Source organism: Canis aureus, chromosome 27, assembly GCF_053574225.1.
Source record: "Canis aureus isolate CA01 chromosome 27, VMU_Caureus_v.1.0, whole genome shotgun sequence".
In the NCBI taxonomy this organism is placed as follows: Eukaryota; Metazoa; Chordata; class Mammalia; order Carnivora; family Canidae; genus Canis; species Canis aureus.
The window spans coordinates 43500357-43526364 of record NC_135637.1 but is presented as its reverse complement, the minus strand read 5'-3'; the positions used below and the strand labels follow the sequence as shown (position 1 = coordinate 43526364).

The 26008-nt window shown below is 40.1% G+C and overlaps 1 protein-coding gene across 8 annotated transcripts in view; it reads left to right on the top strand.

Annotated features, from left to right (window-relative positions):
- Positions 1-23365, top strand: part of ZWINT (ZW10 interacting kinetochore protein) — a 55757-nt gene extending 32392 nt beyond the window's left edge. For 2 of the 8 annotated variants that reach the window (XR_013366075.1, XR_013366085.1), the window contains 3 exons: positions 6404-6496; positions 8097-14425; positions 17861-23365. The gene's annotated coding sequence lies outside the window, so the exon portion shown is untranslated. Of the gene's footprint in view, positions 1-6403; positions 7175-8096; positions 14426-17860 lie in introns of those variants that run through there. The other 6 variants (XR_013366078.1, XR_013366086.1, XR_013366077.1 and 3 more) reach the window with 4 other exon arrangements.
- Positions 23366-26008: the final 2643 nt, after the last annotated feature.

The following is a 26008-nucleotide window of genomic DNA, read 5'->3' as shown; positions in this document are numbered from 1 at the left end:
AAAAAAAAAAAAAAACTAGAAATAAACAAATAGGCCTACATCAAACTAAAAAGCTTCGGCACAGCAAAGGAAACTATCAACAAAATGAAAGGCAGCCTCCGAAAAGGGAGAGGATATTTGCAAACCACAAATCTGACAATGAGTCAATATTCAGATCTATAATGAACTCCTATGACACAATAGCAAAGAAACAAATTACCCTCTGCTCCCGAAATGGGCAAAGGACATTTTTTGAAAGAAACCTAGAAATGGGCACCTGGGTGGCTCAGTGGGTTAAGCATCTGCTTTCGGCTCAGTCATCATCCTGGGGGCCTGGGATCGAGTTCTGTGTTGGGCTCCCTGCTCAGCGAGGACCCTGCTTCTGCCTCCCCCACCCCTTTGCTGATGCTCTCTCTTGCTCTCTCTGTTGCTCTCTGTCTCTCTTCCCAAATAAATAAAATCTTAAAAAAAATAAAAGAACATAAAAACCTAGACATGACCAACAGGTATGTGAAAAGATGTTCTGCATCACTCATCACCAGGGAAATCCAAAACCACAGTGAGGGGAGATCTCATACTTGTTGGGAGGGAGGCCTGTTACCATAAAAACAAAAGGTAAATGCTGGTAAGGATGTGCAGAAGAGTGAATCCTTACACTCTTGGTGGGCAAACTTGTGCAGCCATGGTGGAAAGCAGTATGGAGGTTCCTCAAGAAGTTAACAATAGGACCGTAGTATGCTAAAGCAATCCCACCTCTAGAAGTAAATAAAATCATTATTGCAAGAACTTATCTGTAATCCGGTGTTCATCCATCATTATTCACAGTAGCTGAGGTCTAGAAACAACCTAATTGTCGATGGGTGACTGGATAAAGGAAATATGAGGATTTACAGTACACACACAGAGGAATATTTTTCAGCTTTAAAAAAAAAAAAAAAAAAAAGGAAATCCTGCCATTTGCATCAACATGGGTGAAAACTGAATGGCATTATGCAAAGTGAAATGATCCAGACAGAGAAAGACAAATACTGTATTGGTATCATTTTTTTGAGGAGTCTTAAAAAAAAAAAAAAAAGCAAATTCATAGAAACATATTAGCATGGTGGTTGCCATGGCTGAGGGATGACGGAAATTGGATCTCAAACAGGTGCAGACTCTCAGTAGTCACGAGTAAGTTCTGGTGACCTGATGTATGCCGTGGCGACGGTGGTTGATATTACTGTTTTGCATAATTGAAATTTGCTAATAGAGTACAACTCAAATACTAGGTGGCTCAGTTGGTTCTCTGCTCTGCGCCCCAATGAAAAGGTAAATGTGTAGGATAATGGATGTGTTCATTAACTTGGTGGGCGCCCTTTCACATTATATCAAATCACATTATACACTTCAAACATATTAGAATTATATTTGTGAATTATTTCTCAAAAAAGCTGAACAGAAAGAGCCAAAAACCAAAAAGGAATAATGTTGAAAACTTCTATTCTAGAAAACTGTACCTTAGGTCCCCAGAAAATTCATGTTAAACATTTATAAAAACCATCCTGGGTTTTGTTCTTCTCTTTGTGGAGAATTGGAATATAAACTGGATGTGTACTCCTCACAGATCGTTGGAGAGGACATTTTGCTAGCCCAGTTTTTGCCAGTCAACTGTGAGGCATAAGTGATTGCATTAGTACGTTCCCCCGGTTGGTCAGAGCCAGGTAAGCACCTGTGTGAGGTAAACCACTCAGTGGGCCTTCCACTCATGAGTGTTCCTGTTGGTTTCTTCAACTCACGCTGGCGCCCACCAGCCATGGTGTTTTGTCTCGTTTTTGCATGTTTGCACGTGACTTTTTCTATTCAAAATTGTCACACTAGGGAAACTAATTGCAAAAATCACGCTCTTACAAAAGATGTGGAAAAGAATCAGCATTTGTAACAGAAAGCTGGGAGTGCTGATGGGAAGAAGAGCTGCGGGCCCCACAGGAGCCCGAGATTACAGTGCCCCGCAGTGCGCCCTTCCCTCCCTCGCGGCCACCCGGGCCCCTCGCTGTCCTGTTCCTTCATACGTATCCGTAAGTAATGACCCATTAAAGTGATGGGTGAAGCCAGCATTAGCCATTTTGGTCTTGATCAGTAACATTAAAAATTACAAGTGAGTGTCATGACCAGCATTTACTAATCCATGGTCACAACCCTTCGTAGACGCCTACTTCAGTGACCCAAACACTGTGCTAAATACGTTCAGATTTGGAGACAGGTCACCTGTGTTGTAAAGGTAGGGAAACTGTGTGATACTCAGAATGACTAGTTAAGTGATCGAGTAGGGCCTCCGGCCCCAGGCCCTGATCACCTGCACTCCCTGTTGGCTCCAGCAGAGTGCAGAGAGGATCCCAGCTGCTCCTGGAAAAGCTGGATATTCAGTGATCGTTCCATAACTTAATAGAGCTGCTGACAGTAAAACTTGCTTCCTAAGCATCCCCTGGAAGCTTTTTTTGTGAGGAAAAGGGCATTTTTTTCTTGTTCTTGTATTAAAAGTATGATTTTGTGCATAAAATGTTTGGGAGGATACAATGGGAAGGTTATCTGTCTCTAACTTTAGAAATTATGTCCAGATACAGTGATGGTTGGTTTAAATGCAACTTCTTGTGGAGCATCAGGATGATTATGACTCTACAGTTTCCCCGAAGTCTCAGGCTCACATTTCTGTCTGCTTTTGCTTCGTTTTATGAAAAGGAAGAGCGGCATCTAGGTGGCTCAGTTGGTTAAGTGGCTGACCGACTCTTGATTTCTGCTCAAGTCATGATCCCAACGTCCTGGGGCAGAGGCCTTGTCAGGGTCCCTGCTTAGTGGGGAGTCTGCTCCTCCTCCTCCCTCTGCTTCTCCCCTCTGCTCACACGCTCACTGTCTTCCTCTCCCCAACTTAAAAAATAAATCTTAAAAAAAGAAAGAAATAAAATGAAGGGTGTGAAAGCACAAACTGAGTTTCCTTTTTTGCTTTTGTGTTTATTTTTATATTTTTGTCATAATTATCCTCTTTAATCCCCATCACCTGTTTCACCCACCCACCTCCCTTCTGGTATCTGCTTTGTTCTCTGTAAGAATCTGTTTCTTGGTTTCTCCCTCTCACTCATTTGCTCATTTGTTTTGTTTCTTCTGTTCCAATGAGTCAAATCATATGATAATTGTCTTTCTCTGACTTTATTTCACTTAGCATAATGCCCTCTAGCTGTACCCATGTCATTGGAAATGGCAAGATTTCATTCCTATTCCTTCTGATGGCTGAGTAGTACTCCATTGTGTATACACCACATCTTCTCTCTCCATTCATCAGTCTATGGACATCTCAACTCCTTCCATAGTTTGGCTATTGTGGACATTGCTGCTGTGAACACTGGGGTGCACATATCCCTTTGAATGAAGTGGTTTTTGTATTTTGGGGGGATAAATACCTACTTGTATGGGTCCTGGATAGGAGAGTAATTCCATTTCTAACTTCTTGAGGAACCTCCATATTGTTTTCCACAGTGCTGCACCAGTGTGCATTCCCACCAACTGTGCACAAGGGCTCCTCTCTCTCTGCATCCTTGCCAACACTTGTTGTTTCTTGTCTTTTTGATACAGACATTCTGACAGGTGTGAGGTGATACCTCATTGTGGTTTTGATTTCCATTTCCCTGATGGTGAGTGATGTTGAGCATCTTTCCCTCAGAACTTTTAAGAAGAAAAGCACTAACTTTAACAAAGTTTGCCCTTTTGTATCTTGTAAATATGGACAACCTAGGAGTTGGATGCCAAGATGTGATGAAGGCGTATAAAGCACATGGAGGCACTTTCAGAAACTCAAAGATAAATGTGCCCACAGTACAATTCCATTTCTAGCTGCTGGACAGGCTGCCATCCTGCTGAGGAGAACCTGGCTTATTATCATAAGCATGAGCCAGGTGTGGAAGAATATGAGGTCTCCCCGCCAAGCGATGGGCCGGCTGGGGCCGCACAGATGGGAGCACCGCCGTGGAGGATGACTGTTGGCACATTTGATGCACATCGTCTCCATTTTAATTTTGACGCTGCTCATTTGTATGGTGTCTCAGGATATGCTTGCGTGCCAATCACAGATACACACACAATAGGAAATACTTTTCCCAGTAGCAATTTATAAAAATAATTCAGATGAGAGACTACTTTCAGAATCGCTAATGAAGTCAGATACAGAACATGTCAGGTTTTCTTTTCCCAAAACTCACATTCTTTTTACAATGCCAGAAAGGTTTTTTCCAAAATGTCTTGTGCCTAAATAATTACTGCAAAATGGAAGTAACCGTATAAAATAAACTCTGGGGTTAGCGTAATGTGATATTGGTTTTTAGAATCCATTTTCTTTTCTGATATTCTCTATATGACATATAACTTTAGAAAATGAACTCCATTCAAAAGATATTGAGCCAAAATACCATTGCAGAAATGCGATTCTTTTTATTTTTCATGTTATTTCAGCTTTATTTCCCTCCTTGTATCATTTCCTAGCTCTAGGACCTCATTAAACTCAACTCCCTACGTGGTAGTTGCATTCAGAATTCTTACCTCCTTTCCCAGTTTTCTGCTGCTTACATTTTAGTGCAGATGTTGAAACAGACTGATAAGTAAAACATAGCAGCAAAAGTGCTATGAATAAAAGTACAGGGGTGGGGGAGAATGGCCAGGGGAGGACGGGAGGTTATCATGGGGTAAGGTTTGGTTAAAGACACATTAAATTGGGGCTGAAGGTTGTGTTGTCCTGAGGAGCTGGGAAGGTGGACTTACCACTCACTGGGATGTGGAAGGACCGTGTAGAGTGAAGATGTGGGTCACCTGCTAGGAGCTCAGGTTCAGGGGGGTGGAGTGAGGGGTAGGTGTGAGGTTGAAGTCAAGGGGTGGCTGAGTCACCAGCTGCGTTTGCAAGTGTGCGGATCAGGGGTGAGGTCTGCAATGGCAATAAGATCTTGAATGCTTCTGCCATAGGCCTCGTTTGTAACTGTTGGAATGGATGTGTCCAGAACCGTCGGAAGAAAAGAGCAAAACCCCAGGAGGATGCCAACCCTGCAAGACGGCAAGACGAGATCTCAGAGCAGAGGACCTGATGGGCAGCCAGTGAAAGACACAGGACAGAGAAGGGTGTTGATGGAGGGGGAGTCAGTAGGCTTCTCACCATTCCCCCAGTGGGCAGGAGAATCAGCCCTTACGCAGCGATTTATGTAACTTATATTTTACGAAAAGGCAAAAAAATATATTGTCCTGGGGATAGACATTCTGAGCTGAGAATGAGAATTCCGAGCATGTGCTGAAGCTATGGGAAGAGAGGAAGGTCGGTAGATGTTGCGTAGGATGGTTAAGTGTTGCTGAATCCCAGAAACGTGGTGAGGTTGCCTGGTGGAGGTCCGTGGGGTGGATTCAGCAGTACCCAGCTCACCCTGAACAAGTGGACACACAGCCTAGGCTAAGGATGGAATTTAAGCAGAATTAAAGTCTTGACCAAGAAAACGGCATAATAAAAAATATATGTATATACACACACCCTTGGGGAGTAGTGTGACCATGTGATTTGCTGTAGCCAGAGTTGAGAGTAGTTCTCTGATTTCTGGGCTGATGCGTCTGTAAACTAATTCCCAGAATTCTCCATGCTTTTTCCTTGATGCTGCAGAACCTTGTCATGTCGTGTTGAAGAGGACTTGGTGCAAGTTGAAGAGCCTCGGATGCTGAGCTACTTACTACGTGGGGTGGGGGGCGTTTCCCGGGAGGACTTGGGCTGACGGAAAATGTTATGAGAAGAGCAGTGAACCTTGTGTTGTTTGCAGCCGCGGAGCTTTGGTGATTCTGTTTCCACTGGGATCCAGGGTGTCCTACCTAATGACAAGGCATGGGCCTGCGGGAATAAATGGCTGAGGTCAGATGAAGGACACGACGTAGAAGCATTATCTGTGTGAAGATTTCAATCACCAAGAATCCTGAGGAATCAGAGATAGAGGAGATGAGGTTGAGTTAGGAGATGATGTTATCTAAGAATGGAGAAGGAGAGGGGCTGAGGGCACGGGGATGGGGGACCCTGGAGTGTGGAGGATGGGGGGCTGAGCAGGGCTCCGCGGGGAGCTGCAGAAAACAAGCGCAGGGGATCATTACATCTACTAGAAAGGATGTGGTCATTAAAGAACTGGGTGGATGTGATGCTTGGGTGGCTCAGCGGTTGAGCATCTGCCTTCGGCTCGGGTTGTGATCCCGGGTCCTGGGATCGAGCACCACACGGGCTTCCTGCAGGGAGCCTGCTTCTCCCTCTGCCTCTCTCTCTCTCTCTCTCTGTCTCTCATGAATAAATTGATAAAAATCTAAAAAAAAAAAAAAAAAAAAAAAAAAAAGAACTGGGTGACTTTTCAAAGGTAATGCCTCTGAAGCACACAATTTTTTTTATCAGGATTTCAAGGTCCATAGCAGATGGAAACGTTAAAAATGGGTCATTCTCTTGGATTTCAAACCTCAAAAGCAACCTTCAAGATACCGTCCCAAAGTAAGCATTTTCCCTTGTTGGAGTCTCCAAACAATAAAAGACTGTTTGGGCTGAGATGATAATGTGTTCACACAATTTACACACCTTGACCTCCACTGATGTTGCTGGAAGGTTGTTTGCTTGGGCTTTTCAGATAAATTCACAGTTGTGATATTTGTCCTTTTTATAAGTATGTCAGTTTCTTATGTTACTTGGAAAGAAAAACACAATTTGTGTACCTTCCACTCAATTTTACTGTGAAGTTAAAACTGCTAAAAAATGAAATCTCCCTTAAAAATACAGTCTGCCTGATTTATTTTCATCAGTTTATATTCATTACATTTTTTTAATTTCAAAAGCTTGGTGACATATGACTATGTGCATCTTTTGTCACTATAACCTAATGATCAATAGTGCTTTTTTTTTAAGATTTTATTTGAGAGAGAGAGAGAGAGAGAGAGAATACAAACAGGGGGGTGGGGGGAGGGAGAAGCAGAAGCAGACTCCTGGCTGAGCAGGGAGCCGGATGCGGGGCTTGATCCCAGGACCCTGAGATCATGACCTGAACTGAAGGCAGATGCTTCACTGACTGAGCCTCCCAGGTGCCCCACCTCAGAGCTTTGAAAAAAAAAAAAAAAAAATCCCTAAAGTACTACTGTCCTTTTGCTTTGAATATAGATAAGAAACTGCTGAAAGTTACCACTGTAAAAAGATTGTGTACATTTGGCTCCATCAATGACCATAACGTAAGATTGAAATAATCGAAAAAATTCATTGTAGATTCTGGTTAAAACACAGTTGAAGTTATTTGAGGTATTAACGTTTTTTTTTTACAAATAGACACAGAATGATAACAATTCCATTTTTATTCTTTGAAAACGTTTATTATGTTCTCTCCTGTGGTCCTACAACTATTTCCTTTGGCCTTTGCTATTCACATTAGCATAAATGGAGGCCTACTGGCTGAAGTGTGGTCTTCATTGTTTCAGAAATGCATAAAAAGGACAAAATTATACAATACTATTTTAGATTTTTATATAAAACATCTAGAACTTACTTGTTTCCTTCATGATGTGAATTCTTAAATCTTTACAGATTGCTTTTATCCTTTGCTTTAGAATTTAGTTTCTCTCTTTTTTTTTTTTTTTTTTTTTTTACCGCCATCTTGTTTTACCAGAGTAACCTTGGTTGGCTACAGCTGTGGCTGTCAGCCGATGCCATTGGCCCTCACCCAGGGGACCGGCCCTCCATCCCCCTGTCACAGTGTGCTCTGCACTCTCAGAACGAGAGTCGAACATTGCATAATTATGCGGCTACCAAACACGTGTCGGCCTTTGCCTGGTTCTCCCTCCATAATGATAAAGAGGAAGCCCATTGGTTACAAATAATTGGAGTGTTTTCTCTGTGCTATGCTCTATTCTTAATGTTTTATACTTAATCCTCACACTGTTTTTGGAGATAAGGGAATTCCTCTTTTTCGCTGAAACTGGGAGGGGGTGAGGATTAGATCTGCTCTTACCCCCCACGGCCGGGACTGGGACAAAGGCCTCCTCGTAACCACTCAGTACTTCTGCCCAGTGTGGTCCGCAGGCCACACCACACGCATCTTCTCTAATTACAGAGTCCTGGACCCCAGCCCAGATCGAACGAATCTGACTCCAGTGGGCGAGCGTGAGCCAGGATAGGAATCCGAATTTTCACAAAGTCCCCCAAGAGGTTCTTCTACACGTGAAATCAAGAATGATTACGTCACTCTCTTCCTCAGTTCCCCTCCTCCCCCCGACGGTGGGTGGTCTGGTCCCACCTTCTGTCTCCATCCTGTCTCCGTTCCAGGAGTCCCAGCGCAGGGGCCACTGTGACATTCTCACAGGCCCAGCTCTTTGGGGGTAGCCTGGAGCTCCTCTCTTCTCACTCGGTTCTGATGATGGAAAGTGAACTCGGGCTCGTTTACTTCCAGGTGCCTAGCTCCTTGCTCTGCCCCTAGTTCGGCAGGTTTTGCCCCTGCTGTTGGCAGCTGAGGGCGCCGAGCACTTGTAAATTCGCTGGACTCAGACTTCTCACCCCCTCCCTTCAAGAGAACCTGGTTTTCCAGGCAGTTCCAGTGACCTGGACCCGATGACCTATGTATGTCCTTTGCTGTGTCAGGTGTCATTTGTTAAAACAGAGCACAGCGCAGCTATCATATATCATTAGGGGGGCAGGTAGCGACGGCACAAAACGTCATTCTCGGTCTAGCAGGTGAGTTGTAGAAACAGCCTACTCTCTGGATCCAGGATCAGGATACTTTGCAGAGTTTTAGCCTACTCATTTATCATCTGTGTAAGCGTCTCTGATGCAACATCGCGTGGGACAGAACTATATGTCCTGATGAGCTGCTTTGATTATAGTACTTTGCCTGGAAAAGCCCATAAGTGTATCTATGTATATTATTATATACATCTTTTTCCTAATATCACCATGGCCATCCCATTAAAAAAGCTTCTGGCAGGAAAATGAGTATTTTTTTTCTGCTGGATTTGGTATATCTATATATCTATGTGTATATAGATATCAAATATATATAGATAGATATCAAATATATATATTTGATATATAGATATATCTATAGATATATATAGATATCTAGATATCTAGATATAGATAGATTATATATATATAATCTAAACTGAGATCATTTAAAAGTGAGATTTAAAGGGAAATTTTAGTTTTAAACTTTACAAAATGAACACTTTTCATGGTTTCCACTTCCCGTTTCTTGATCATCAATACTATTTGAGTCTTTTGTCAAGACATTTTTACTTTATTTAAACACAATTAACTGCACATGTTTAGAATGTACAGTTGGATTGGTTTCCGCAGACATGTTCAGGAACGAAACAATGGTGACGGCCAAGGTGTTGGACGTGTCACCTGAGACACCTGCCCTGCTCCTTGGCAACCCCTCCCTCCCAAGCTCCTGATCCCAGGCAACTACTGATGCGCTTTCTGTCACCATGAGTTTGTTTGCACTTTCTAGGGCTTTATATAATCAGAATCGTGTAATATGCAGTCTTCTGTTTTGTTTTGTTTGGCTTCTTTTACTTAGCTTAGTCGGTTTGAGATACACCGTGTTGTTGTGTGGATCCTTTGCTCATTGCATTTTATTTTTATTTATATTTTTATTTCTTTATTTTTATTTATTTTTTTGCATGTTTTTAATTTATTGTACAGGCATACCATGATTCTTTAATTCAGTCGCTTGTTAATGGGCATCTGAGGTGTTCCTGGTTTTAGCTATTTTTTCCCGTAGTTTTAGCTATCATGAGTAACGTGGCTGTGACCTTTCCTGTACAGTTCTTTGTGTGAAATTGTGCTTTTATTTCTCTGGGGTAAATCCCTCTAACTGCTTAAGGTGAATTATATGGACGTGTCAGGAACTTTTGAAGAAGCTGACAGATTGTCTTTCCAAGTGTTTCTAAAACCACTTTACAATCTCATGATAGTGAAAGAGAATCCCAGCCATTCCTTGTCCTCAACACTTGGTACAGCCAGCTTCATTAATTTTAGTCATTTTTGGAGGGGGTAGTGTTACTCTGAAAGGTGTGTCACTGAGGTTTTAATTTTTAATTAGTTTGTAGCTAATTACGCTGAGCATCTTTTCATGTACTCATTTACCCTCGTATATCTTATTTGCTAAAGTGCCAGCTCAGATCATTTGCCTATTTGTCAGAAATCAGTGGTCTTCTTCATTTTGTGAGTCTTTGTATATTGCAAATACAAGTTCTTTATTAAATATATAATCTGAAAACAACTTATAGTTTTATTTTTCATTCTCTTGTCTGCGGAAGAGCAGAAATTCTAATTGACCAATTGTTTCTTTTTATGGTCCCTGCAGTGGTGCTGTGAGCAATAAAACTTTGCCTGAAGCAAGTATTTTCTCCAGTCAGGCTGCTGGAAAGCGTTGCTGTTCTCAGCCCCATGTGGCCCTGTATTTATGCCCTGTACCCTTCCAGGGTGGTCCTCCCTCTGGAGGCCAGTTCTCATCAAAAGACATGACAAGGTAGAAAGGGAGGTGAGCAGGGGGTGGGGGTGACTGGGTGACGGGCACTGAGGTAGGCACTTGATGGGATGAGCACTGGGTGTTATTCTATATGTTGGCAAATGGAACACCAATAAAAAATAAATTTATATATAAAAAAAAAAAAGACACGACAAGGACTCACACCCCCGAAGCTGGCGTCGCTCTGCTCGCTGCTTTCCCCTCTGTGTCTGCCCATGTGCCCTAGCTCGTCGAGCCTCCCTGGACGTCCAGCTCTGTCCCCTCCCTCCAGCAGGACATGTGGGCTGGGTGTTCCTCGGGCCTGAGCCACAGCCTGGGAGCTACTTCGAGGCAGCCAGGGCCATCACCAGGATCACTTCATTCTTCTTCCCCTCATCAGAGATCTCTGTCCTGCCCATCTGTTGCACAGGGTGTGGTACCAGTCGTTTTGTGTCTTTGTCCCGTTGTTTCCCTGTTCTGGGTGGAAGGGTGACTGCTATGCCTCTTACTCTGCCTCAGCCAGAAGTGGAGGACCCAAGGGTGTTGATCAGATGTTCATTTACCTCCCCCTCCCCCTCCTCTGCTTTCCCATTATTACTCCTGTGACATATGTTCCTTCAACAGCATCATTAATATTGATTCCAGACTGGTGAGTGGAATTGATCAAATATATTACTAAATCTCCATAAATCATGATCACTCAGGATGAATTGACTGCATGCTTTCTGGGGGAGACCGCGCCACAGGTTCTTGTGTTTCTGCCTGTCATGTGAGCAGAAGAACTACTTTTTATCTCAATTATCTTTTCAAAGATGTTTGCACACAGGCTATCCTTGCAAGACAGAGATGGTATGTACAGAGCCAGACTCATGGTAGATGATGCCTGTTGAATTCAAAGACTTTGAAGTCCATGTATCTTGACATTAAATCCTACTAAATAGTGGGGTTTCTTGTACTTAACGTGGTCCTGATTGACTGGTGATGGTTGGGAATAATTGCCTAGGTCTTTAAATCACATTAATTTGGCACGATAAGATTTTATCCACTCAGCTGTGAGAATAAGACCTAAAGATATACATTAAACAATTACTTTTATCACTTCTGGATGCAAATTTTATCATTATTTTTTTACTTGCAATCACAGGCATTAGGTAAGATAATTAGCGTGCTAACATATAGTCATAAAAATATGCCCTCAGGAGGGAATAAAAATTCTCAGGCATTTCATTCTAGATTTTTCATTGTCAATATAGCATGATTGGGGAAATACCAGGCAGCAGATTATCAGTGCTCTTGATCAAGCATTCTGATAAAGAGAAACATAGAAAGGATTAAAGAATATACCCTTTGCCTCAAAACCTACACCCATGTGGAACAAACATTAAAATAATTCAGATGTTTTACCTAGACCCGATCAAAGAACCACATGTACGGATGGGTATTGCTTCTTCCCTACATTTTCTCAGGACAAGACTTTTCTCAGAACTCCAGGGATTGAATCCAGTCAGCTACAAAAGAACAGGAAATTTAAGAATACATGAAGGTGAAATATTAGAATTTCATGAGTAGAATATTCTGAGACTTTTGTATAATTTAAATGTAAAAGAAGGTCGATTTGCATCGGAAGATCTAAGGTATCACTGTTAGATTACTTTTAACAGATTCATATTGGTCTAGGGTGGGGCAAAGTCTCACTGCACTTGGAACCATATTGTAAATCTCTTTTGTACCATCAGGATTATAGAGCAATCCCTAATGTACAAGGTGCATTGCTTTATTTAAATAAATGACATTATAAGATTGTCTGACAGGTCTACAAATATCAATGAATAAGATGGATAAAGAAGCAAAACCAAATGGAGTAAGGGCCCAGGGAAAATTGCTGAAATGCAGAATTGCCTCTATTAGGTAGCTAAATCATCTAAGCCCTTTAAGGACAAAAGGGACATGAGGATCCTGACCTTGGTTTAGGAATATTACAATATTCATTCGTGTATAACACTAAAGACATTTATAATTGCAGCTACCATATTTTGAACAGTCTACGTGTGTCAGGCATCGTGATAAATGTTTGGTAATGATAGTTAATTAAACAATGCATTGTGTTCATAGTATTATTTCCAGTGTAGAGATGAGGAAAGTAAGACATTTTTGTGGGTCAAACAACATGTCATACCCAAGAAGCTTCAGATAAACATCCTGGTAGAACCTGTTCAGGTAGCCAACAGCCATCAAAGTCATCCATGGTTCTTGGTGAGAAGTCCGCATATTGCATGAGACCGTAAGATAGTGGGCCAGATGGGAACCACCGTTCAGCTCCCCAGAGAACCAGTCTGATAAGAGATGTAAAAATAAATAAATAAATAAATAAATAAATAAATAAATAAATAAATAAATAAATAAGGATTCCAACTAATTGTTGTGAGTCTACAGGCGGGAGTCATCTTGTCTTACTGAGAGTTAGATTGTTAAACACAAAACCTGAGTCTGTTTAGTGGTAAAACAGTGCCGGATGTGTATTGTGAATGTGCTGGATGAGCAGGACTGTGTGGTGCACTTCACGTTCATACAGCCTAAGCTTGAGAAATGACTTCCTCTAAGTTACACACATAGGGACCGTCTCAACTAGGATGCAGACCCAGCACCACCGAACTTCCAAAACTATATAATTTCCATTATATGTTAATAATTTACCCATAGGGATCAAGGTAACAGTGAGGCATAAAGACAGACACAGCCCTAAAGGTACTTAGGTACTGTTGAGGTACTTAGGAACTGGTTGAAAGTGACGTTAGCTGGCAAAATGACTTAGCTAATGGAAGATCAGGGTACTCTCCTATCTAACAGGGTGAGGAGAAAGTAGTCTATTGAAGTAAATAATTTAAATAATGAAGTGACCGGTTAGTCAGTTAGTCAGTAAATAAGCTCATTAATTAACTAATTAATTCTGATATTATCAATTACTCCTTTTTAATTTTTTTCTTTTTCTTCTTTTTTTTTTTATTGAAGTATAATTAACATAGAGTGTTATATTAGTTTCAAGTGTACAATGTAGCCATTCAAGAATTCTGTACATTGGGACACCTGGGTGGCTCAGTGGCTGAGCATCTGCCTTAGGGTCAAAGTGTGATCTTGGGGTCCTGGAATGGATTCCCACATCGGGCTCTCTGGGAGGGGGCCTGCTTCTCCCTCTGCCTCTCTCTCTCTCATGAATAAATGAAATAAAGATGTAAGAAAAAAAGGAGACTTCTGTACATTACTCAGTGCTCATCACAGCAAGGATAGTAGTCCCTAATCCCCATCTCTTATGTTACCCATCCTCCCACCCAACTCCCCTCTGGCAATCCCCTGTATCTGACTCTGTATTTAGGAGTCCATTGTTTCTCTTTTTTCCTTTGTACATTTTTTTTCTCAAATTCCACATATGAGTGAAATTATATGGTATTTGTCATCCTCTGACTTATTCACTTAGCATTATCCCCTCTAGATCCATCCATGTGGTTGCTGTACAATGTGCAAGATTCCATTTTTTATGGCTGAATAATATTCCTGACAGATTTTATATATATACATATATATATATATATATAGGGAGAGAGAGAGAGAGAGAGAGAGACAGACAGAGAGTCACATCTTCATAGACACTTGGGTTACTTCCATATCTTGGCTATTGTAAATAATATTTCAATAAACATCAGAGTGTTCATATCTTTCTGAATTAGTGTTTTTACATTATTTGGGTAAATACCCAGTAGTGGAATGACTGGATCCCATGATTATTCTATTTTTATTTTTTTTGAAGAACCTCCATACTGTTTTCCAGAATGGCTGCACCAGTTTGCATTCCCACCGACAGTGCACAAGGGTTCCCTCTTCTCCACATCCTCGTCAATACTTGTTTCTTCTGTTGTTGTTTCTAGCCATTCTGACAGGTATGAGGTGATACCACATTGTGATTTTTAAATTGAATTTCCCTTGATGCATGATGTTGAACATCTTCTCATGTGTCTGTTGCATTCTTTGGAAAGTGTTTATTCAGGTCCTCTGCCCATTTTTCATTGGATTATTTGGGGGCTTTTTGGTGTTGAGTTGCATAAGTTCTTTATATATTTTGGATATTAACCTCTTATTGGATATATCATTTATATATTCTCCTGTATCATATATTCTCCCATTCGATAGGTTGCCTATTTATTTTGTTGATGGTTTCCTTTGCTGTGCAAAAACTTTCAAATCTGGTATAGCCCTAGTAGTTTAATTCTGCTATTTTTTTAAATTAATCAAAGCAATCCTGAGTAAAGAGAACAAAGCTTGAGGCATCACACTTCGTAATTTCAAAGTATATCACAAAGTCATAGTAATAAAAGACAGTATGGTATTGACAGAAAAATAGACACCTAGACCAATGGAACAGAATAGAGAGCCCAGAAATAAACCTAAAGCTTATGTGGTCAATTAGTATGTGATGCTGTATGAGCTTACTTACATGTGCAGTGTTATTTTATTTATTTTTTGAAGATTTATTTATTTATTTATTTGAGAGAGAGAGAGAGAGAGAGAGAGGAGGGGGAAGGGAAGAGGGAGAGAGAGAATCCCAGGCAGACTCAGTTAAGCACAGAGCCTGATGTGGGGCTCGATCTCATGACCCTGAGATTACAACCTGAACCTAATCCAAGAGTCTGACACTTAACCAACTGAGCCACCCAGTTGCCCCAGAAATAATGTATTAGATATCATAAATTAAATAATATACATGCCTATCAGATTCTATTTTACTGAATTTCTTCCAAGCAGGCTGTAATTATATATCTATAATACAGATATATTTAGAATACTTTATTCCTTGCCCTTCTTTCCCACAAATAGCCCATTTGACAATTTTAAGTCTTTAATGTATTTGGAGAAACCACACTTCACTTATTTAATGTTTATGTCATTTATAGCTTATAGATCATGGTTCAAAAATAAAAAGTGATTGAAAAGAGCCTAAAAACAGCCAGAATAATTCTTTTACTTTTAATATTTGTGGTATTTATTATTCAAGACTGAGTTTGAAGTTCCATACTACGTAATTATTTGGGACACAAATCTAACACAAAATCTAAATGACATTAATATTTGAAGGAATGGAGGGCAGAGAGCAAGAGCCCAGGCACTGTCCAATCCACAACTCAGAATTACTTTTCTTTAATTGATATGTATAGGATGATTTACAATATGTCCTACCTCATTAGATAAGCTAACTACTTATCAAAGTGTCAGCAAAACAGAATTAAAATGGCATTAGGATCTATTCCCAAAGAACATTACAAATCTATGATAATGTATTTTCTGCTGGAAAAAAAATTGTTATACTGGACATGAAAGATTTTGCTCTCAATTATATAGAAAATTCACAAGTGCTGTTGAACTCATTTTCAGAGAATGGAAAACTATCAATAAACTGTACTATAGTCATCTTTTGGTAATTTCTACTTTATTTTTTTAATATCACTGAGTATACTTCAGGATCAATGAAAAATTAGAATTATGGGTTAGAGGAGTCTTCTAAAACTAAAACTATAGCCACACACACATATGCAGACACACATAAACATACACATAAATAAAACGAATCCATAATAAATATTCTGAGATAATTTTACAACTAAAACTGAATTGGTTCTCTCCTTTCTCGTAGTATATTATAGATGTCTGTAAAAACTACAAGAAATCTGGTGTCCAGATGCATGTTTCCTATTGTTAAATATAAAAACCTCCCCTTAACAGCTGGTGACTGCAAATGAGCTTAGGAAGCAGATGATGGCAATAAGTTAACTCCGTTCGGAAATCCTCAAAACAGCCAGCTATCCTAACTGTTCATATCCGACTCCGTCACCCACTGGGCTTCTAAACATGACAGAAAAACGTCTTTCAGGAAGTTTCATTTTTACTGAGTTCAAACTAGAAGTTGTGCAGCATCCAGTCCTTCTCATCGGGGCATCATTGTAGCTGCTGGATAGCTCTGTTGGAATTTAGGTAGGAAGGGAGCCCGATGTACACTCTTCCCCAAATTTTCCAGGCTATTCTCTGAGGATAGCACTTGCTTATATCACAGAGTATGCTTTGATTCTATTTTCCCTGAACTGTTTCATTTTTGAGAGGGTAAAGGAGACTGTACGTAGGGCTGTGTGTTGCAATGGGGGATCTGGGCCCTGCGGGGCTGCACTGTCTTCTGGATCCAGACTCAGAAGGAAGTAAGTTACAGGGAGCCGAGCATAGAACAGGGTTCTAGGCTGCGAGCTTGGTGTCCAGCAGACTGCCCTTTAGATGTTTATTTCTGCCACCTACAAAGGAGAGCAGGTAATGTCATCTATAAAATGAGACTAGTGGACCCAACAGTACCTCGTTCAGAGAAGTAATGTCTTACCCTAAAGGAAGTGCTCCATTCCAGTCATAATGAGTCCAATTAAGTGCAGGCGCCTGGAAGGTGTGGACAACTTCGTGTACTCTCCGTGAAGTGGCCCCGCACTGGGCAAATGCTCCGCGTATCCTCCTGGGAATGTCCGTCACTTCCTTGGCCCAGTAACACGGTGGTGGAGGCACAACGGATGGAGACAGGGCAAGCGAAGGTCTACCTGCCACTTTCTCTGCCATGTTACATCCTCAGCAAAGTGAACTGAACTTTCTCAAATACCCAAGCTTTCACCACAAGAAAGCATGAAAATAGATAAAGAGACTTAAAGACATACCGGTGATCATTAGAAAATAATTATAAAATAAAACAGAGGAGGGACACCTGGATGGCTCGGTGGTTGAACGTCTCTGCTATTGGCTCAAGGCATGATCCCGGGGTCCCTCAGAGGGGTCCCCTCAGGGAGCCTGCTTCTCCTGCCTGTGTCTCTGCCTCTCTCTCTGTGTCTCTTATGAATAAGTAAATAAAATCTTAAAAAAAAAAAAAAAAAGATAAAACAGAGGAGAGAGTATGTTCATCTACCTATTTGAAAACCCATCTTACTCTGGGTGCCCAGGGAAGCAATTTGCACATTAAAAGGTGCTTAATAAGTTTTTGTTGGCTTGATATTTTTTATTTAATTCGTTGATGATGGCACTTACATAATGAAGCAAGTTAACGAGGCAACACTTACCCTGGGAGAGATTATATAACTACACATGGAGAACTGTTTGAATGTTCTAGACCCTATTAGGTGATCATATTTGATCTGGTCTTTTGTACACTCTGTGTCCCCTTATCCTATATCATGTGCCCAACACAACCAAGAGGATAGAAGATTTTTAAAAAGAAGAATTATGTTAACTGTAAAATAGCTACCAAGTTCCTTGTGTAGCTTCAATGCAAAAAAAAAAAAAAATTATCCTTTTTGCAGCCTCCTAAGAGCTAGAAACCACAATGCACAGAAGTGTGACAAGCACAGAAGTGCCTGTAGGGGTAACAGAATGTAGGAAGTATCTCCTAAACAACGTGAAGCTGGTGCTTGCAACAGAGAACCCTTGGAATGGTCTAGTGCAGTAATAAGCAGGTAAAACTTCTTAAATGGACTAAATATATAGTATAGTAAGGTAAGTCTGAATGGAGATGTTTAGTAAGTACAGATCTGACTCTTGAGTTGAACCCTGAGCAAAGATTTCTTTCTGAACACTGAACGTATTCAGAATTGAAAACAGGAAGAAAAAAATCTTATATACTCATTTTTTTTAATCCTAAAGAGTGAGTGAGAATTTATAACGATCGCCCCGATGACTGCAAAATCCCAAAGTGCCTGGAAAAATTAAAAAGAGGAATAAACTAGATTTAGGTTCATTAGGAAAAAGGTAGGACACTTTCCCAACTTGTTTTTCATTTAGTAGTGGGGCTAAGTAAATATCCAACTATTTTATATAATTGTGTGATAGTAATAATTTGAAATATTCTTACTTTTAAATAAGATTGGAAGTTTGGATATTGATAAATCTCATTTTGAGTCATAAAAGAACTTTCCATGATCTGCTTAAACAGAGATTTAATTAGGTCTCAAGGAAATCAGAAGTAATCTTTACTAACTCCCTATTGCTTTCAGAATTAATTATAGATTTTCCCGCTCGTTTCTAAAAGCGTTTGATGTCATGACCCAAGCTTTCTACTGTCGTCTCCTAGGACTCCTGTGTAAATGCCCAATAAAATGGAATTTAGATTTGTATTCCCTGGCCACAATCTACGCGTTCCTGACAATGCCTTTGCGTGTGCCCTAGAATATCACTCATGCTACTAAAAATTGTCTCTTTTTAGGTGTAAGTCAATGTCTACCACTCTCATGAATGTTAGTCTAACACCTTTGTTTCTCTTTCAGGATTGAATTGATACTTGGCTTGAATCTCTCTTTCAAAGCACCAATTATGCAGATTGAAAACACTTGGCATAATGGAGGGCTCTATGTAAATAGTGTTTTTTCTTCTCTCATCTTGACCCTTCAAGTATCTGGTAAGGAACCACAGGTATTCAACTACTTGGTACTAGTTTACCCTCCAGAGACTCAGGATCCAGGGGCAGAGAGACATAAGAAAGCTGAAGATTTGTGCCCAATAGCAGAGGAGCAACTGGGACAGTGTGGAGGACACAAGGACAGGGAGCAAACGAATCAAAAACACAGAGTCGTGGACCATGTAACGCCTTCCCCAAACCCAGGCACTGAAGTACAGCTGCAGAAAGCAGTGAGTTTGCAAGGATGACGTGAGATGAGACTAAAGAGAATGGAAGATGGACGTGAGGTCCTGTGTGATAGGCAAGTTGAGTCTATGGTTGCCATGCAGACGACTGGCCATGCATCCCCCAAAGGGCCATCACGGCATCAGTGTGATCATAATAACAAGGCGCTGGACAAAGAGAGTGCAGCTACGAGGTGGTGGGAGGAGGTTAGGAAAGAGACAATGAGGGCCTGGCTGGAGCTGGGTGGAGAGCTTGGGCGGGGATGGAGACGTAGGTTGAATGAGTCACGTAGCTGGCCTGGGACACGGCATCACTCTGATTTACAAAGAGAGGGGGTGTAAATGTGGGAAAGCAAAGAAAAAGGGGGAGATGATACTGTCTGCTGAGACCTTGTAAATGTAGGGGGAGACCTTTAGTAAGTAGTTGAATGTACGAGTCTGACACGAGGCTGTTCTACAAAGACGCCCCAAAGGCTAGGAAGGCTGAAGTGGAGTCTGATTCCCAGGCCGTGCCACCCATCCCTCCCTGCAGGAAGCCCGTCTGCTCTGATTTCTATTCCTATTTCCAGAGCTGGAGATTTTTTATGTTCTCATAAAGTTGACTTAGAAGTCTGGGTGGATTGGCTTAGACAAGCGGCTTTGGAAGAGGCAAATTCGTGGTTATTATTTTTCAGGGCATAGATGTTGGCATGGTCTTTGGTTCAAATCCTTTGTTGAAATGCTTTAGTCATTAATTATATGACCGCATGATATATTATTAAATGAAGTTGGGCACTTTCAAAAATGTGTATTCAATGTTTCCAATGTTGTGTAACAAATACAATAGGATAAATATGTCAGGAAAATGGGTCATTTAAAATTACCGGGCAGCCCCGGTGGCTCAGCAGTTGAGCGGCGCCTTCAGTCCAGGGTGTGATCTTGGGAGACCCGGGATCGAGTCCCACTTCGGGCTCCCTGAGTGGAGCCTGCTTCTCCCTCTGCCTGTGTCTCTGCCTCTCTCTCTCTCTGTGTCTCTCATGAATAAATAAATAAAATCTCTTTAAAAAAAAAGGCAGGACAAATTATTTAAAATCTAACAGTTTGCTGCTCACTTATATAAAATAGGAACATTTCTAAAATAGGAATAACTGATTCTTAACTTACTGTTATGCAGTGAGGAATAAACATAAAATATATATACTGTTCTTCCCAGAGATCTTGGCACATAAAAGAATCTCCCAAATATGATAAATAACGTTGCCTGCCTGGAATTCCTCCTCTTCTTCACCATCCTTATCATCTTTCATGCCTGGTTCTTACCCGTTCTATCAGTGAGGTGGGCTGGTGGTACAAGCAGGTACACTGTGTCACTGAGAACTTTTTGGTATCTTCCAGCAAACAGTTTCATCTTTCCTAGAATCTTGTCCTACCCTCAGAATAGATCTTCATTATCGTATCACAATATCCCCTATTTGTTCTTCCCTTCTCTAAGAAACTAGGAATAATACATCAACGTCTAAGAGAAGTTTTGAAGATTCCACTCTAATGTTTCTAATTATCTGCAGCACACAGAGATTTTAGACTATCACGATGTTCTTAGTTGATATATTTCAAAGGTGCCCTGTCAGTTATTTACACATTCCATTATTGTCCAAATAATTTGTAGAACAGGCCAAATTCATCTTAATATGTATGCCTACCCTACCTCATAACATTTTTTTCATTTCTAATAATATATAATTTGCTGTTGTAGAATCACTAATGACAAACACGTTAATTAGAGTTTATGAAAACTCACGTCCCTACAACATATATGTTCAAATTTAAGTTCAAAAGTATGGGAATGTCATGCAACTTATATTACTAAAAATACAGTTATCACACTTGGCTCAAATTTAAGTGAGCAAAGAAGAAATCACTCTTATAGAGGTGGTTATAAAATCAATAAGGGCAGAAAATGTATGATGTTGTTCAGCATTGAATTTGTAGAGACAAATACAATTCCTCGTAATTTTTTGAGAGAATCTATGGATGGATGAATGAATGGATAGATGAACAAAAAATGTGTGAGGATCTTGGAATTGCAAGAGTGAGGTTTTTAAAACAAGTATTTTAGTCTGAGGTTTTGATTTTCTGTGTGTGCCCATAGGATTTTTTGGCTAATCGGGTACAAGATACACATTATGTAACAATTAATTGAGACTCACTCAGTATGGGTCATTGACTTGATTTTCTCTTTCTGCCTAACAAGGTATCACAACTATCACAATAGTTGAAAACAGCCCCTATGTATTGCTTGTATTGCTCATGGTCCTGTAGGTCAGCGGGCCAGCATAGTGTGGCTTGGTCTCTGTTCGGGGTGTCACAGCCCTCATCAGGGTGTTGGCTAGGCTGGGCTCCTTCTGTTAGTCTAATGTATGTCATTGGCAGAACTCAGCTCCTTGAAGTTCCAGGACTGCAGTCCTGCTTTGTTGGTCGGCTGTGTGCTGCGTGCCTCTTTCCACTGCCTGCAGGTCCCTGTGCTGTGGGTCCTTCACGCAGCAGAAAACACAAGACATCAGATCCCCCTCCAGGGAAGAATCATGAACTTCTACACTACATAGCCAGCAGCGCTCTGCTATGAAAGCAGTCATGTGATTAGGTGAGCAGTGTCCAGATCCTCTAAGATTAACTGATAAATGACCTTAGCAACATCTGGAAAATGCTTTCCATCCTGTGATATGATATAACCAAGGAATAATACCAAGGGGTGGAGCCGCTCTAGAATTCCGACTACCAGATCCAGGTTGTCAATATGCCAAACACCGTTGCGCAGATAGTTAATTTAGATTTAAAGATAACTAAAATTAACCAACCGATGTTTTTTTCAAGAATAGGTTTGATTGTGTAAGTATGCTGCCGTAGTAATTATAACAGGCTGTTTCAATATTTGGTATGGATCCACATTTAGGTTTAGCTTATACTGACCTCAGCACAAAATTGCTTTTTTTTTTTTATATTATGGAGGCTTTTATGAGTTTATTCTTGATGGCTGCTGTCTTGTCAGAGGAAAATAGCTGTTTTTATTTTATTTTTTTTTATTTTTTGCCAGTAAAATTATGGGCCTTATATTCAACTGTGAGAACAAGCTCTAACCTAATGCATTTGATAACTAAAAAGTGATATATAAATTTCCATTTGCATAACTCAACCTCCTAGATTCACAGTTCTAAATACAGGTGTTATGTACTGATGATCTCAAGTGTAAACCATGGCTTAATCTGTTTTGTATTTTCATATGGAATATGCAGGATATTCATTCCTTGAGGTGCCCTGCCCTTTAGGGATCCCTTAGGAGCTTAGAGTGTAGGTTACGTCAACGGGTGCTGTAATGGTATCCGGTTACTCTCCAGCAGCTTCGGATCTCAGAAGCAAACCCAACGTCCATACATTTTCCGACTCTGTAGCTATACATCATGCAATTAGTTTACTTTCAGGTTAGCCTTAGTTTAGTTTTCAGATATTTTAAATCAGAGCTCTGCAGGGATGCCATGTCACATGGTTAATATGTGTTCATGGTAATGTCATGTTTTAGTTGGGATCGCATGAGAGTTTTTACAGTGGCCTCCTCTCTCTTCAGTCAAGAAAATGGTCGAATTAGAACTTGAGTTTGCTCCAAATTATAAAGTGGAAGACGGGGTTTAGAAAGTCATGTGTTTAAAACACAGTCATTGTTTACAAAGCTGGCCAGCCTTTTACAAATAAACAACCATTGATCAGTCAACAATAACAATTGCAAAATGAGTACGGTTGCCTGAAATGGACATAGTTCCTCTTCTTTGATCCAAACAATTCCAATTCTATCTTCCTTTTACTTTTTTTTACCCTATTTTACTCACACACGTATGCATGTGAACACACACATTACATTGCATATAACGCTTAATTTTAGAAAAGAATCAGAGATCTTGAAGAATAGCCAGTGATGCATGTTGTATTGGGTATGGGACTTTGTTTTGTTTGTTTATTTGAGCAAATATTGGCTATAGAATTGCTATAAACCATTGCCGTCAATTCCTAGGATTAGGTTGTGGGCTCTGAATTAAAGTAGGCAGAGGAATTAACTCAAATTGTGTAACCTGGAATGTATGAAAAAAATGCATTATGTTGTAAGCCATCTATTTAGAGAGAGAACATAATAGAAATAAACATTAATTCATTAAATTTGACAATAGGACTAGTCATTCCTTGACTTAATTCATCATTTTATGAGCATAATTTAAAGAAACATACTACCCATTGTAAAAGTGGAGAGTGTCTAGGGGACTTTGAAGTGTCTCTGAATTCATCTCTTTCAAAAGATGGAACCCTATTCATTGTGAGGAAATTTGAAGGTTTTTTCAAGATCCTTAAGTTTTAGTATAAGAATATGTATGCTTGGGAGGTATTTTCAAACAACTAAAATTAGGTACAGGAGGAGTTTATTGAAAGCTAAAGCAATTGTGGGACATGTGGGTGGCTCAGGGGTTGAGCATCTGCCTTTGGCTCAGGGTGTGATCCTGGGGTCCCGGGATCGAGTCCCGCATCAGGATCCCTGCAGGGAACCTGCTTCTTCCTCTGCCTATGTCTCTGGCTCTCTTTGTGTCTCTCATGAATAAATAAATAAAATCTGAAAAAAAAAAAAAAGCTAAAGGAATTGAAAAGGATTTTTTATTTTTCTTATGAACCTAATAGGAAAACACTATCCATATAATATTCATCAGAGTATAGGATAGTCTGTAAGGAGATAGTTTGGAATAGTGAAAGAAACAGGGAACAGGTAGTACAAACTCAATACCAATAATTAGAAGCTGTGTGACTTTTGGCAAGTTACCTAGCCTCTCTGAACTACAACTTTGTGATCCATAAAAGATATGAAAAAGTACATTTATGGAACTGTTGGGGTATTAAATGTCATAATGTATATAAAGGAGTTAGTAAAGGAGCACCTGGGTGGCTCAGTTGGTGAGCAATGGACTCTTGATTTTGGCTCAGGTGATGATCTCAGGGTCCCAGGATTAACCCTAGCAGCACTGGGCTCTGCAATTAGCCGGTAGTCTGTTTGAGATTTTCTCTCTCTCTCTCCCTTTGCCCCTCCCCCCCACTCATGTGCGATCGCTCTCTCTCAAATACATAAATAAAATCTTAAAAAATAGTAAAAGAGCTAGTTAAGTGATTATAGAAAAGGAAAGTAAAAATCAGAGGTTTTGTTATTTGGTGTCAAAAACTGCTTCCATACAACTTCAGATAACTAATGAAGTTTACCTCTGCCCTCGAAAGGGACACGATTTTAAGATACCCATAGTATCTTCTAGCCCCCCCCCTCCCCCCAGGTCTGGCTGTTGAGTTTCTTTAACATTTGAGTTGTTTTAAGACATCAAGATCCTTCATTAACTCTTTGAGTTATGTTTCCTCAGCTGGTCTAAGAATGGAAGATAGAAATGAGCATCACCTTCAAGCAATAGATTTCAAAGTATGAGTTGAGAAAGAGGGTCCCCTTTGTTTACAACAGAATACTTCCATTAAAGATGGCCAGTGTAGCAGAAAGGTTTTCTTTTTTTTTATATTTTTTTAAAATTTTTATTTATTTATGATAGTCACACAGAGAGAGAGAGAGAGAGAGGCAGAGACACAGGCAGAGGGAGAAGCAGGCTCCATGCACCGGGAGCCCGACGTGGGATTCGATCCCGGATCTCCAGGATCGCGCCCTGGGCCAAAGGCAGACGCTAAACCGCTGCACCACCCAGGGATCCCCAGAAAGGTTTTCTATTTCAATGACTATATTGAGCTTGTCCACACTTAATCTTTATTTTCCTTTCACACGAGCTGCTGTATGTGAGATGTTTCAATCTAGTTACATAATACAGGTTGTATTTATATTTATATATTTTATATATTTATATATATTATATTTCATCTCATCTTCAATAGCCATTTCTATAGGGTAACTTTTCCTAATAATGTTTATTAAAGTTCAGATAAAAACACATCAAGGAGAAGAAAGAATTAGCAGTATGTGATCCTACCTAAAGATCATATTGAGAATGACAGATGCGATGAAATATGATGGCGCTTTTATCTTTACCCCCAAAGCTCAACTACTTCAGATGTGTGATTTAAAAGACAACACTGCTGTCATCTGCAAGAAAAAATAGAAAGCTAAATACAAATGTTAGCATTTGTCTTATGTGCAAAACTATTTCTATGGAAACAGAACTAAAATTATTCCAATAATGTAATGTTGACTTTTAGTCAGCTCAAGTAAGCTCTGGTGACCAACTGACTGAGAACCAACTGCTGGAGAGTCTTCCAATCCAGAATCATTTAACAGGCTTCAAAATCAAGATAAATGTAGCTCTCGTTTGTGATCCCACTGCACACCTAAGATTTACATTTAACTGGAAATTTCCCATTGTTTCAAAAAGAGTCAATGATTTTGATCTACTGTTGCAATTAAAACACACGACCTTAACTCCACCAGAGATTAGCATAAAGCACTAAGGAACTGATGTTTTACAAAAGGTAAAATTGAGGCCCTTAACCTGAGAAATGAGGTAAGATCACTGAGTTGAGGACGTCTTTTTGAAATTGACCTATAAATGACATATAACATTGTATAATTTTCAGGTGTACTATTTGGAGGTGAGGCATTTATATGTTGCAATATGATTCCCAGCACAGGGTTAGCAAACATCTCTATCATATCACATTGATCATCATTTCTTTTTTGTGGTGAGAATATTTGAAATCTAGTCTCTATCTTACATTACTCACAAAAATTAACTCAAAAGAGATTAAAAGACTTAAACATGAGACCTGAAGCCATAAAAGTGCCA